This window comes from Heterocephalus glaber, unplaced genomic scaffold (genome assembly GCF_053883595.1).
Source record: "Heterocephalus glaber isolate CG9 unplaced genomic scaffold, H.glaber_assembly_v1.0 deba00001781, whole genome shotgun sequence".
NCBI lineage: Eukaryota > Metazoa > Chordata > Mammalia > Rodentia > Bathyergidae > Heterocephalus > Heterocephalus glaber.
Window position 1 is genome coordinate 9,263,793 of NW_028258467.1, and position 15,285 is coordinate 9,279,077.

The 15,285-nt window shown below is 48.5% G+C and overlaps 1 protein-coding gene across 3 annotated transcripts in view; it reads left to right on the plus strand.

Moving 5' to 3' along the window:
• Positions 1-1,941: 1,941 nt before the first annotated feature.
• The window catches only part of Abat (4-aminobutyrate aminotransferase), a 90,360-nt gene continuing 77,016 nt past the window's right edge, over positions 1,942-15,285 (plus strand). Inside the window, exons 1-2 of one of the 3 annotated variants that reach the window (XM_087203094.1) lie at positions 1,991-2,098; positions 2,208-2,339. The gene's annotated coding sequence lies outside the window, so the exon portion shown is untranslated. Of the gene's footprint in view, positions 2,099-2,207; positions 2,340-15,285 lie in introns of all 3 variants that reach the window. The other 2 variants (XM_004864865.3, XM_004864866.3) reach the window with 2 other exon arrangements.

A 15,285-nucleotide genomic window follows, 5' to 3' on the forward strand; every position in this document is an offset into this window, starting at 1 on the left:
GGCCAGTGGCTGGCTACCATGTTAGATATCACAGGAGCAGACACAGAATGTTTCCACTGTCACAGAACGTTCCACTAAACAGCACTGGTCTATTTACAGCAATTTATATAAATTTAACACAAAAATAGACCAACACCAACTACAGTTTTTGCGAATATCTGTATTCACTTAATTGTAGAAATGACATTTCTGGACCAATCAATTTTCAATTGTTTACTGTTCGATTTCATGTAATGGATTTCCCTTCTGAGTCCCTGTTGTATTTGTGTCTCCAGTATCTGGCTCTATTTTGATAAACAAAATAACAGCAAACCACTTTATCATTAAACCTTCATGGTCTCCATTGTCTTAGGGTAAATTCTCAGAAGCTGGATTGCTAGATCAAAGGAGAAACACATTTTTAAGACCTTTTATAGGATGCCTAATCTTTCTTTCTTTTTTTTTTTTGTGGTACCAGGGATCAAAAGGATGCCTGATCTTTCTGCAGAAAGTTATGATCATCTACCATGAGCAATATATGAAATTGTGCAATTCCTTGAAACTTCCACATATAGTAATTATAACAACAATAAGACTGTTTTGGTAGGTGAAAATTTTCCATCTCTGTTTAAACCTGTTTTCCTTTGACAAAGTATTTTCTCCTGTGTTTACTACCATTTTACTTTGTCGGGGGGTGGGGGGGGACAGGTCTTGGGCAATCAAGGGGGTTATCTGCACGGCTTAGGTTTTAAGGAAAAATTGCTAGATTTACGACATAAGGCCCATAAAGTTCTTCAGGCAAGGTGATAGGATTAACATACCAGAGATAGGAAAGGTCTTAGTTTCAGCAGGGTTGGGGCCATCTTATACTTCCCATCCATTTTTCCCTTATGTTATTCTCATTTATTGTTTCTTTGAACACTAGTGGGTGGCTATTTGGTGAGGTTTGTAATTTGTCTATTTGCTTATTTTAATTCCTTTATTCCTAGGACCACAATCCTTATCTAATCAGAAATGAAGCAGCTGGATTCCTGGGAAGCAGAAAGGAAGGGACTTGGGCCTCTGCAAGATTTCAGAGGACCAAGGAAATAGTTACTTGTAATAAGGCTGCGTGAAGAAAACCAAGCTGCACTCTTTCTTGGCCTTCTTGAGGTTTTGATTTTGGCACTGAATGGTTGCCTTCTCTTCAAATTCTTTGAGAAGCTATGGGGCTATCAGTCATTCATACTTTAGTAATAATTTCCACATGGTATTTTTCATTGTATAAAAGCATCTGTATCACTTCTAGGGTCTCATTTATACCCATAAAGGAGGTACAATCCCTATCTCCATTTATCTTGGAGGATGAGGAAGCCTGAGTGACCTGGCCTAGGTCCTGAAGAAGGAACCGGGGCCTGACTCCTACATCCAATGTTCTCGGCAAACTATTTGTCTTCCACAGCGGATGGGCCAGGCGTTAACTGAGTGGCGGCGGCGGGCTGACAGAAGAGGCCCTGAGCTCAGGCACTGGAGGAGGACTCATGCTCCCTCCGTCCGCTTCCTATGGAACCTTTCTGATTCCGACTCTAGGGTTCCCGAGACCGATTCGAGGCGCTGGCTGGGAGTGGGACAGCTACACTGGTCTGCAGCCCCGAGGGCTGAAACCAGGGCGTAAGGGTTGGGGGTTGTACTTGAGATCCAGGTGGAATGGACCTCTAGAGGCCCCAGCACCACCACCACCGCGCGCCTTTAGGGACGGCATCACCACCCCCACTTGGTGGCTGTCTTTTCCTCTCGGGCCCAGTCCTCCTGGCCGCCCTCGCGGTCTCTCCTCCAGGACCCCGGGTGCCTCCCGCCCGAGCCCCGGGCTCCTCCGCCGGCTGGAACTGGACTCTGCTTCCGCCCCACCTTCTCCCTCCCCGGGGGCGGTGGCCCGTGGCGGGCGATCTAATTGGCTGCGGCTCGAGCGAGGGCTAGCGCCGGCGGCGCTGATTGGTCGAGGCGACTCGGGGCGCCTGGAAGCCCGGCGAGTCGCTGGGGGAAGCAGAGCAGACACCCGGCTCGGCCCGAGCGCAGGGCGCGGATCCCACGAGTCGGAGCCGGCGGATCCGAGCCGGTACATCGGAGCCAGAGCTTGGAGGTATGGAGAGGCGCTGGGTCGCGTGGGGTGGGGGCTTCGGAGGGGCACCAAGATGCAGTCCTTCTGCCCTGCTCCCAAGAAGCAAAAACGGGGCATCATCTTCTCCTAGAAACCGGGCCCTCCATGCTCCCAGGACGCAATCTCTTTCCCCTGAAAGAAAGGGTCACCCACCTCCTAGAGAGCAAAACAGCTACGTTTTCGCTTCCGAAATGGGCCCTTCCTTCTGGCCGCAGGTCTAGAGGTAGGAGTTCTCTCCCTAATTTACGCCGTGAAATAGAACGTGCCCCCCCTCAAGTGGGGTCCCGCCTCCCCAGGTACCCAGACCCCCTCATCCCTTTGGAGACTGATGCCCCTTCCCTATGCCTAATAAACTTAAGTTTGGGTCTCTTGACTTCCTCCTCTTACCCCCTTCATAATGATGAGGATCTCCTCAGCCTGTAGATAGCCGTGTCCTCTCCTATCACCTATGCAGAATGGAAGTCTGGGGAAACAAGCCCCTCCATAGGACAAGGACATCCCAAGGCGGACACTGCAAGTCACCTTCCAAGCCCATACCGACCTCCCTCCATCCCCACCTCAGAAACTGGAAATGATGACTCCCCTCCTACCCCTGCCGCAGACCCTCCCCACCCATAGGAGAGGCAGGTTGCTTCCCACCCACCATGCCAAAGGCATCTTGGGGCTTCCCTCTCCTCCTGCAGTAAAAATGTATGACCAGGGACTTTCACACTTGGGAACTGGGTGAGGGTCTAAACACCTATCGTTGACCAAGTCATCTTCTCTGCCTCATCCTTTCACCCACATCCATCCCCCACCCTCACCCTCATCCACCCTTCCCTGTCCCACCTCACGCCAGCTCTGCTCAACACCTGGCTGCCCTGCCGAATGATTCCTCCTCACTTTCCTCACCTGTGCTAGCCAGCGATAAGAACAGGGGAGGCTTAGTAAGATGGTTTAGTAAAATGGAAGCCCCTGAAAACTGCCATCCCGGATGTAGAGCCCCTTCCTGGGACCTTCAAACTCGGGCCACAGAGAAGCTTCAGGCAGCTGGACCATCTAGGACCCTCTCCTATCCCACCTCTACCAACACACACACACACACACACACACAGGCATGCACGCAAAGGGCTGTTTTCAGTGCAACTTCCCCTGAGGCAGTCCACTCTCCTCCTGGAGAAGCAAGTGTGATGCAGAAAAGGGCTGCTGGCCCTCTTCCAAGAAAGCCCCCATTTGCTCCCTGGGGCTGCCCCCACCCAAGCTCCTGTGGGCGTTGCCTGGTGGATTTCCCTGGGCTCTTGGCCAAGAAAGATGGACACTGCCGGGCCTATCTAGTGGGCTGTGCATGGTGTTGGCTTTGCCGCCTTAACAGTGCTGGAGTACAGGTCAGGATGCCATGGCCTGAGAGGGCAGCTGGCCTCTGGTGGGCCAGGTTGGGAGGGGAATGGGCAGGAGAGGGGTTGGCAATGAGTTTCGTCTTGTTCTTTTGTACTGGGCACTGTGGCATGGAGTATGGAGAAATGTGTCTCCTGGAAGCCAAACAGGTCAGCCCTGGGGAGAGGCCAATGGCCCAGTCCAGAGTTCTAAGACCTGAGCAGGCTTCTAGGTTAATGATCCTATCGGTTCATTTGACAGTTAAACAAAGAGGCACAAAGGGGGAAGAGACTTGTTCAAGGTCACCTAGGCAGTGAGTGACAAAGATGGTCACAGTTCTTGAAGGGTCCATCGGGTGTCAGGGTTCTCCCCACATACACGAGCTCCAGTCTCCATATTTACAATGGAAACTGCTGGGCACCACGTCCCCACTTGTCCAAGGAAGCTCCGAGGCTCTGTGAAAGTCATCCAGCTCTGAAGGGACAGACTTGGAACTCAGCACTGCCCCCAGCCTGTACCTGGTAGAATCTATTCCTGGGTGTCTGCTTGCCGCTGCTCATTTAGTATGATCTTTTTATCAAGCCCACTCCTGAATCTAGGTTTGCCAAGATCTAAATGACCAGGGGAGCAGATGCGATCAGCCATTAGTCGCAGTGTGCGGGAGTGGAGGCTTCTGCAGCCTCAGGTACACAGCTGGCTTTGCTGTGGAACATCGGACAGGCTCTGAGGAAGGCATAGCCCTTCCTTCTCGACCTCTGCCTATTGTCTCTGGCCCCCACTTCCCTCCAGTAATCTCTCACCCCTGCTCAGAGCCCTGCATCCTTTCCTGGCGCAGCAGATGGGGAAAACAGCTGAAACTTTTAACTGCTTCTCTCTACGACCATCCCCCTATCCCAGCTGGACAGCAGCAACCAGATTCCTACAAATTCGAGAATCTAGGGTAGCAGCTGTCCTCACTTCCACCCTGTCCAGCTCTCAACCAATGGGTTGCTACCATGCTTCACCCTAGAGCTGAGAGCCCAGTGCGAGGTGAAAGTTCAGAGCCCAGATCTGCTACGTGCTGTGTGATCTTGGGGAAATCCTTAACCTTTCTGTTGCTTCTTGGGGCTAAAATAAGTTCATCCTCATAAAGTACAGCACACAAATAATGAGTGGAAGTAATGGTAATGAGTTCAAGTACAAACTCATGAAACATTTAATGGTGATGGGATGGGGTCAGCTAAGTTTCCAGGTAAACTCATAACCGGTGCTGTAAATAAGCTGCCTGGGCAAAGGCAGCAAACACCAGCCCTTGGAGACAAGGGGAGCCTTCCTGGAGAGACAGTGTGGCACGCAGGATGGACCACAGACCCAAAAGTTACATGGAGCCGAGAGTCCACCTTTGGCTACTGTACCTGTGAATCTTGGGCAAGCCTTTCACTTCTCTGAACCTCAGTTTCTTATCTTTGAATGAGATCTGTTGGGGCAAGGCACAGGTAAGAGACAAGTCTACGTCTCTGCCTAGACATTTTGGGTTGGATCATCCTTGGTTACAAAGGGCTGTCCTGTGCATTGTAGGATGTGTTTCATCTTCTTTCCCCTCTGTGCAACAGATGCTTATGCTATCCCCTCGGTTGATAGAGAAAATATTTCCACACATGACTAAATGTCCCCTGAGGGACAAATCCTTCCCTTCCCATTGAGAACCACTGGTCTAATATATAGCCTTGCACATGGCTGAGGCACGAGCTAAGCCAGCCTGCTCAAGCTGCACTAGCGCCTTGCTCTGGTTTCCACATGATGGGGCCAGAGAGTATCCAGCTGCTGAACTTCCCTATGTTAATGATAGTTTTAGCACCTCACAGTTAAACAGAACTTTATCTTTTGCAGAACACTATTATATCTGTACTCTAGGCTTCCCCTTTTACAGATGAGCAAACCAAGACTCATAGAGGTTAGACTAGTCTAAGCATCACCCTCTTGCTTGGTAGAGGTCAAAGAATTGCTCAGACCGGAAGCAGTTTTAGAAACCACCCGCCTCACTCTGGAGCCTTCCTTGGAAAGTCATTTGGCAATCTTTCTCAAAATTTAAACTACGTGTGGGCCCTTTGGCCAAGGAACCCCGATTTGAGGAATCTGCTACAGAAACGCTCAACCATACAAAGATAAGGCTTTAGGGCTTTGTCACTTCAGTATGGTGAGGGGTTGTGTTCCAGTGCACTCACAAAGGAAAAGGAACAGTTTTCTTAGAAGAGTGAGGCACTCTTAAGTTTCTGAGTGGGAAAGGTTTCTGAAGCACATAATTTAGTGAAAATGACAAAATCACGGAATCAATGTATACAGCATGCTCTCATTTTGGAAAAAAAAAAAGATAATATGTAACACATGAAAATGGGTAGTTAGGGAAGTAGGGGCATGGAAAGGGAACATACGTGTTTATATGCACATGCTTAGAAGGGAGAAAGAAGGAAAGGAAGGTCCAGCTAGTGTCCCTTGCCTTGAAGTGAGCGAAGCAAGCCCCGAGAGGTTAAGGGACCCTCTCCTACCAAAAATCACCATTGGAGAGTCCCGGGACCAACAGCCAGGAGGCTGAGGCCACTTGACAGCTCTAAAGGCTGAGCCTCTGTCCTTCCCCACAGGGAGGTGGGCAGTGGTGTTAGACTGGCCCGAGCCAAATTGGGCTGCCCTCAGGGTGATGACTCGAGGCCACCCACGTCTACCTGTCAGCCTCAACTCGCCATCTCTAAAGACAGAATGAGAGTCAAAAAGCAAATAAAGGGGGAGGAGGGGCAGTGGCAGAACCTCCCTCCTTGGGTTATCTCAAGGATCAGATGGAGCCCTGCACGCAGACCCGTGATAGGAGGTCTGTACATAATTTGTGTGAGCCCTGCCCTCTCCTCATCTTAGGTCCCCACCCTGTGCCTGTCTCCCTGCCTTGGAAGTGACAGCTGGGGAGCCTGAGGCCTGCAAGACCACTCAGGGGGCTGGATCGACAGCCCCAGCCCTCCAGTGTGCCTGCCTGGCAGGAGTTCTCAGCAGAAAGCCTGGGGGGGGGGGTTCCTCCTCCCTGCTGCCTAACTGTCCTTGTGCCCTCACGCTCTGTGCATTAGACTCTTGCAGGGCAGGGACGGCAGGATGTGGCCTCTATTTACACATTCCCTCAATAAAATCGACTTTCCAAGCACAATGTGTCCTCTTTTAAAAGCTACCTCAGGGTCCATCTTTTATAGGAAATTTTCCATGACCCTCCCCTGCCCTGAGCCAGGAAGAACATTTCTGCTCTGAGCTCCCTCCACCCAAGTCCTGGCTTCCTTGGGTCCATCGATGGTGCTGGATCTTCTCCCATTCCCTGATCCCTCGCAAGTAGGAACCACACCTGCCTCATTTTTCCCATGTCCCAAATGCACAGCATAGTTCCTGGCACACAGAAACAATCAAGGAGCATTTCTTGAATATGTAAACGTATTTTGTGTTGGAAAACATACATAGCCTAAAATTGATCATTTTGAAGTGTACACTTCAGTGACATTGAGTGCATTTACAACATTGTGTGTCTGTCCCCACTATCAAGTTTCAACACAGTTTCATCACCCTAAAAGAAAATGCCACGGTGATTGTAATCGCGCATGCCTGTGATTCCAGAACTCTGGAAAGCTGAGGCGAGAGGATCACAAGTTCTAGCACCATCTGAGCATCTCAGTGAGACCCTGTCTCAAAAAAAAAAAAATTTTAAAGGGCTGGGGATGTAGTTCAGTGCAAAGGCCTGGGTTCAATCTCCAATTCTGGAAGAAAAGAAAGAGCGGCCTGTTTTCCACAGTAGCAACACACTTTTACATTCCCAGCAACAGTCTATAGGGCTCTAATTTTTCCACATCCTCACCAACATGTGTTTCTTTCTGCTTCACTATTACAGTCTTTCTAGTGAATGTGAAGTGGTATCTCACTGACATTTTGATTTGCAAACAACTAATGATGGTGTGCAACCTTTCATGGTGCTTGCTGGCCATTTGTATATCTTCTTTGGAAAAATGGCTATTCAAGACCTTTGCTCATTTTTGAATTGGGTTGTTTGGTTTTTTTGCAGTGGAGTTGCTAGAGTTCCTTACCCTCACAAATGGATTTTTGTGTCACCATTTCTTCATCCATTTAAACTTTTGCTCAACGCTTGTGGGTCAGGCACTGCCTTATGACCTTAGGATAGCAAGGTGACTATAATACAGTTCATGCCCTTGGGGAACTCACTGTCTAAAGCAGTTTTTCAGTCTCAATGCTGGTATTAGTCAACTTTTCATCACTGGGACCTGACATACAGTTTAAAAGAGAAATGGTTCATTTTGGCTCGCGGTTTCAGAGGTTTCAGTCCATGGTTAGCTCTCTCCAAGGTAGAAATATCATGGATGAAGGGTGCAGTGGAGAAAAATTGGCCAATTTATGGCAGCTGGAAGCAGATAGAGAGGAAGAGAGCCACAGTGAGAGAAATATCCCCCAAAGGCACACAGTAGTGACCCACCTCCTCCAGCTGAACCCCACCTCCTAACAGCACATTCAGTTGTAAAGTTATGGATGGATGAATCTTCTGATGAGTATAGCTACCCTGTGATCCAAGCACCTTCTGAAAGCCCCACCTCTGAACATGAGACTTTGGGGAGACACCGTAGACCCAAACCCTAACACCTTTGATTTTATAGAGTGAGGCAGGGAAAGGGGCTTGTCCTGTGCTTGTCTGATTTTTTTTTTTTTTTTTTTTTTTTTTGGTACCGGGGATGGAACTCAGGACCTTGTGCTTGTGAGGCAAGTGCCAGAACCACTGAGCTAAATCCCCACGTTTGTCTGATGTTTAAGAGCATACTGACCTACTAGGTGCCAGTAGTTCTCCTCCCTGCAAGTTGTGGCAATGAAAAATGTCTCTGGGTATCGCCAAATGTCTCTTGGGGGACAGAATTGCCCCTGATTGAAAATTACTGGTTTCAAGGTGAGAGAGACATGCATATCTACAGTTTTAGTCAGGTCTTGAGCCTAACTGGGTATACCATAGACGTTCAGGACACATATGTTGGATATTGTGGTGGGTGTGTGGGTGTTGTCTGAATAGATTGATGGATGAGTGGGTAAATGGATGGGTGAATAAACAAATCCAATTTTTAAGGTCTGAACATGTGCCTGAAATTCTACTGGAGAAAACAAAACACTGTTTTTTCCAGATGGGATTTCTAACTCTTTCCCTGCTCAGCACAGTAGTTCTCAAACTTTTAGCATCAGAACCCCCTTGAGGGCATGTTAAAACACAGATTGATGAGCCCACTCACCAGAATTTGACTCAGGAGAACCAGCAGCCTGGCTGAAATACTCCCAACTCTGTTTCCATATCCTTTGGGAATTCTGGATTATCCCCTTACCCCCAACAACATGTCAATTCTCAGAGGTCCCATAGCTTTAACTCCAGGCATATTTCATTTAGGTGCTAATATCTATTGCCTTGGACAATGGGTAACATGCAGGAAACCTATCCCTCAAGTGTTCTTTCAGAGTCAGAGTCTATAATGGCACACAACTGTAATCCCAGCACTCTGAGACGCTGAGATGGCAAGTTCAAGCTCAGCCTGGGCAACTTAATGACTTAGTGAGACCCCGTCTTAAAATAAAAAAGGAAAAAAAAGGCTTAGGATGTAGCTCAGTGTGAAGGCCTTGAATCCTCTCTCCAGTATCACACACACACACACACACACACACACACACACACACACACGTGAATTCCTTCAAAGCCCGGACCTACTGTTTTAGTGTCTTGCTGCTCAGAGTGTGGGACAGTGGTCAGGTGCATTGCATTGTCTGGGAGCCGGTCAGAAATGCAGAACCTTGGGTCCCACCAGTCCTACAGAATAGGACTATAATTCAACAATATTTCAGGGTGATTCATATGCACATTAAAGTCTGAGAATCCCACCCAGGCCATCTCTGTATCCCTCGTGCTCAGAGCTAAGCCCTGGTAACCTAGCTGACAGGTTGCATGGCAGAGCATCACTGAGGCATTAATGGCCATCCATATATTTCCTGGTTGCTTTATCTGGTGGAATATCTGGGCTGATCTCACTTTACCCATAGGGAAATAGTCCCAGAAGGGCACTTCCTTGCTCAAGGTCATACAATGTCCATGAAGTAGGGAAGAGCTTGGCATCTGTTCCCTAAGGGGCAGTGAAGTGCAGTGCAGTTAACACGCCACAGCAGCTATACATGAAAGGCTGGAATGGGAGGGTGGCTCTCCAAAGCCACTAGCTTTGTATTCCAAAAGTGGAGGAATGGAAGATAACTTTAAAATGGTTGAAAAACAAGAACGCAAGTTGTATTCTTTCATTTATTCATCAAATACTTATTGGGTATTTAGATGCCAAACATTGCTATTCAGAATATGGTGATGGACAAGGAAAACAAGGTCTCCTTCTCAGTAGTTTATCAGTAGGGGACAAGATGTAGCCATCACAGACATGTATTCCTTAATGAGTGTGTGTATTTATTACGTGATTTCCACCCAGTCTCAACAGTACTAGGGCTGTGTATGTATGTGTGTGTGCACGTGTGTGTGTGGTAGGAGGGAGAATGCCCCAGCTACAGCACCAGACCATCTCTTGGGTGGCTATGGACACAGACTCAAGGACGGTTAACCTCCCAGAGTGAGGTGAGCACAGAGAAAGCTCAGAAGAACAGATAGACATTCAGGTGTAAAGTGGGAACAGAATACCTGTCCCTGACCCTGGGAATGCAGGGAAGAAATTTCAAAAAAGATAGAAAAGACAAGAAAGTAGTTGGCCAGGCATGGTAGCATGAACTTGTAATCCCAGCAATTCAGGAGGTTAAAGCAAAAGAATCACAAGTTTGAGGGAAGCCTGGCAACATGGTTAGACTTTTTCTTTAAAAAAGGAAAAAAGAAAAGAAAGGAAGGGAGGAGAGAGAGAGAGAGAGAGAGAGAGAGAGGAGAGACAGAAAGAGAGAGAAAGAAAGAGATGAGAAATGTATTCTGAGCAGATAGAATATTGTTATAAGAAAATATTCAGAGAAAAAAGGGTAAAATTATGACTCTCATACAAATAGAAAACAAACACTTACTATTGATTTTATGAAGCAGATGTTACAGTCAACTCAAAGGAAAAGGCACTCATGTCTAAGGAATAAGGAAATGTTGATATGAATTCCAGATAGAAGCAAAATGGTCAGCCAAGGCAGAATTTGCTTGTTAACCAGTTTTCTACAACTTACAAAGGAGTTTGTAAAACAGCTTGAATGTCATGAACATGGCTAGAATCAGGTGATGCCAGCCCAAGTTGGTGTTGTAGACAATGCAGTTTTCCATTTCCAATGCAGCTTTCTTTCTCCCTGTGAAACCAGTGTTTGGAGGATGAGGAAGCCTTCAGTGGCGCACAAGGTAGACAAGGAGGAGAGGAGAGCTGCAGGAAGGGCAAGACCATGGCCAGCCAGGTAACTGGGCCCAGACGCCCATGGGGAGCCAGGGCAGGGTCTTAAGCAAGGCGGCAATATGATTTTATTAGCACTTGAGAAAGATCCTTCCGGAAGCTGGATGAATAGCAAATAATCACCTTCTCCCACCTTTGAATCAGGTTCTGTGAGAGAAGTGTGTTCCCGGGGGCAGGTTGCTGGCCTTCCAGCAAAAGCTTTTAGTGCCTCAAAGCTCTTATGGGGCAAAGTTTGGTGAAACACCAGCCAAAAGAGCAAGGCAGCCCCTCTGCAGGGCGCAGGAACAAAGCCTGCCTCCCTTCTCCTTGTCCAGAGCTGTAAATAGCTCTCTGCTGGCTTCGAAGGCTGAGTGCCGTTCTGGGGACAGGCTGGAAATGAGCACACCAAGGAGCATTTTGCAAATTACTGCCTGCCTGTGGATTTGCATGCCTGGAATCCTGCCCTGGCCCCAGATGCAGCATCATCCAAGGGGCCGAAAACAGGCTTCACAGAAGATCCACACACAGAAGAGCATGGACATCCTGACCAAGGAACGGGCCCTGAGAAGGACTCGGAGCTGAGCAGGCAGGGAAATGCTAAGAACAAGAGGAAACAGTCCGGGGACCCTGGACTGCATTTCATCATAATGAAAGTGACAGTGAAACACTGGTGGCTCATATTTGCTGAGTCCGGGGTGACTGTTTTAAGGGTGTTATGTGTATTTGTACCTCTCTTTGCTTGGGACAGTCCGGCAAGATGACCGGATTTCAGAAAGGGAGGCTCAGAAAGGGTGAGTGGCTTCCCTAGGGTGTCGTAGAGTAGCATTTCTGACAAGAAACCTAGGCTTAGCTAAGCAAGATGGGGCACACCTGTAATCCCAGCAGGAAGGGAGCCGAGGCAGGAGGATCGAAGTAAATTCAAGGCCAGCCTGGGCTACACAGTGAGTGCAGGGGTGAGACCCTGCCTCAAAAACAACAAAAAGAAACCCAGGCTTATAGACTCTGAGCCCTGGGACCGGCACCAAGCCACAGGGACACCTCTGGGTATGCTTACTGCTCTCTCTGGCCTCAAGGTACTCATCCATCAATGGAGCAATAGTGTCTTTTGCTTTGACGATCACAGCAGGGTTGGAGAGGACTAGCTGCTGTGGCAAATGAAAAAGTAGGGTTAAAAAGTCAAAAATGTGGGCCAGGATTTAACTCAGTGCAAGGTCCCGAGTTCTATCCCCAGTACCAAAAATTAAAAAAAGAAAAAAAGTCAAAAATGTGCAATAAAAGTGGTGGAATGTAGAGAAAGTCTTTAAGTACCTCATAAGCCCCAGAGACAGGTGTAGGGTGCAGAGTCCACCTCATTTTCCTCGGGGACTTTGTAGGACCTGCTGTACTTCCTGTCCAGGACTTGGGAGTGGTGAAGAGCTGTGGAGGGTGACAGCGTGCGATTTGGAGGCTGGCAGGGAGTTTCCCTCTTGACAGGACTGGTAAAGGAGCCTAGGACAGGATGAGAAACAGTGGGCCAGAGCTGGGGAGCGAAGCTGGCTGCAAAGTGTTCACCTGGAGCCCTTGGCCCTCCCTCTGCCCACCCACAGGGCAGGAGCTCCCGTCTCAGGTCCTGATCGTCCAGCTTCTTCTGAAGCAGAGCAGCCTGCAGATCATTTTGGCTGATTGCACCTTTTCCATGGCAGCCATCTGCCAACGATGACGACTCAGACCATTTGTCACCATCAGTCAGCCCCGATGCTGTGCCATCCCTGGAGAGCCTGTAGTGGGCTTAAAACATCCTGCATTTGGAGACCAGCTGTGGCCTTGGCTCCCTCTGTGGCCTGGAGCCAAATGCCTTCTGTCTAGACCTCAGTGCCCTCATCCGTAAAATGGGTGGCAGATACAGGCTCCACGCTAGACTCAGTAATGTGCTTTAGGCAACATCAGTAAGGCCAGAGTGTTTATGTCAGTAGGCAGGGTTGGGTGTACAGCTTAGTGGTAGAGCTCTCATCTAACATGTGCAAGGCCCAGGGTTCTATCCTCAGCATCACCAAGAAACCAAAAAGGTAAGGAGGAGGCAGGTGAACTAGTGACATTTGGTTCTTGGAAACTATTCCAAAGCATTTCCAGTGTTGTACATTCACACTCGTATTGTTGAGGGATTAAGAGAACCCCTCCACCCCCACCAAGAGCACGAAACTCTTAGCAGTTGCCATATTGGACACTTCTTCTGAGGCTGGAGCGTATTTGTAAATCTACACTTTTGCTGCTGGACATGCTATGCCAAGGGTCGCTGCATTTCTCCGGATGAGCTATCTCCTCATCTGTCCTCGGGGACAGAACAAAAGTCCAATCTTCTTGCCCTCTGCTTTTCGTAAGAGTTTTGCTTCCTGCAAAGTTGAATGAGTGCTTTCCCCAGCATAAAGAGAGATTTGCTTAGCTCAGGTCTTTGAAGGATCCAAAGGTGTTTTGCAGGTGATAGTAGGTTGGTGCTGAATGTCACCCAGACTGGTAATGTTTAACCTGGAGAAGGTTGTGAACTGGGACATGCACCTCCACCTGGGCTGCCACAAGAGCCCCAAAAGCTCAGCTGGGGGGTGACAGGCTGCTCCTCCAGGTCCTGTCCCCAACTCAAACAAGCAAGCCCAGCAGCCCTGGAAAGCAACATGGATGAGGCAGAGGCTGTGCAGAGGTTTGCTTTTATTTTTAAAAGGGAGCCAAAGGGCACATGTAGCCCACGGACTGGCTTCTGTTCCCAGCACTGCCCACCTATTATCCTTTACCTCCCACAATAGTCCTCCAGGTAGTTCCTGTTCTCATCAGCATTTACAAAAAAGGAAACTGAGGCACAGGGTGGTGAAATCACTTAACCTCAAGATCACAAGAACTGAAATTCTCATCTCGCTTGATTAGAATTGTTCGAGGGCAAAGCTGGGTGGCTTGTGCAAGGCCCTGGATTCCATCTGCAGCAGGGAAGGGGAGAGGGAGGGCGAGGGGAGGAGAGGCAGGAAGAGAGAGATCACTGATTAGTCCAGAGAGGCAGCGCCTGCTGGTTCGGGACAAGTCTCTGTCCTTCACAGAGGAAATGTTCTTGAGTTACCCACCTCTCTTTGGAGAAGCCGCTGTCCCCCACCTCCCTCTCACATGGGTTCACCGCTCCCGTTCATTTCTCTGTCGCTGACATTAGACTGACAAGTCTCTTGAAGATGCAAGGAGTCATGGGTCAGGGATTTAGCTCAGTGGTTCCACCGCCTGCCTCTCAAGTGCAAGGTCCTGAGTTCAATCCCTGGTACTAAAAAAAAAAGATGCAAGAGTCTGTATCTTTTCTATATCGCCAGTATCATCCCTGGACCTGGCATAGGGTAAACATGTGGTCAGCATTTGTTGAATTAATATATGGCTGCATTACTTAGATTAGCTTTTCTTCAGCGAAGTGCTGGGAAGGTGTGGTGCATATTTAGATCCTGAATTTACTTGAGGGTATTTGTTTTACTTTGCCTTTCTTTTAAGTAAACTTGTTTTGAAGTTACTATCAATTCCCACGTAGTTGTAAGAAATAATACAGAGAACCCACATGTTCTTCATCCAGCATCACTCAGTGGTACCATCTTGCAAACTTTCGATAGCAAGCCCACCACAACCAGGAAGTTGACACCTATACAGTCTGCTGGTCCATCTAGATTCCCTCAGGTTTACATCCATTCACCTTGCACATCTCTTTTAGGTTTTTGTTTTAGGAGTTTTTTTGTTTTTGTTTTTGAGGGGTTTTTGGTGGTGTTGGGGGTCAAACCCAGGGCCCTGTGCATATCAGGCACATGCTCTACTACTGAGCTACACCCCTAGGTCTCACCTCACGTGTTTTAGGATTTTTTTGTTTTTTGTTTTTGTTTTTGTGATACTGGGGATTGAATTTAGGGCCTTTACACTGAGCTACATCCCAATCTCTCTCTCTCTCTCTCTCTCTCTCTCTCTCTCTCTCTCTCTCTCTCTCTCTCTCTCTCTCGACGCTTCTCACTAAATCACTGAGATGCCCAGGCTCACCTTGATCTTGCAATCCCCTTGCCTCAGCCTCCCCAAGTTCTGGGCTTACAGACATGCACCGCCATGCCTGGTTACCTTGCATGTTTTTAAACAATTGCTGGTCTCACAGAGGAGCAGATAAAAACCCAAAGATCGCACCATCTCAGGTTAAGCCAGAGCTTGAGGCTTCGAGTTGTCAAGTCCTCAGAGGTGGAGGCCGGCAGCCCTACAGCAATGAGATACGCAAAAGGTGGGCACCTGGATAGGGCACTCTCAGAGAATCACCTGAAACTTGAGTGTGTGAAAGAGTAAGGATGTGTTACGACAACCCCTAAAATCAGCTCAGCGAGCAGGAGAAAGGTAGCATTTAGGACCACGTGGCTTTGAGGGAAT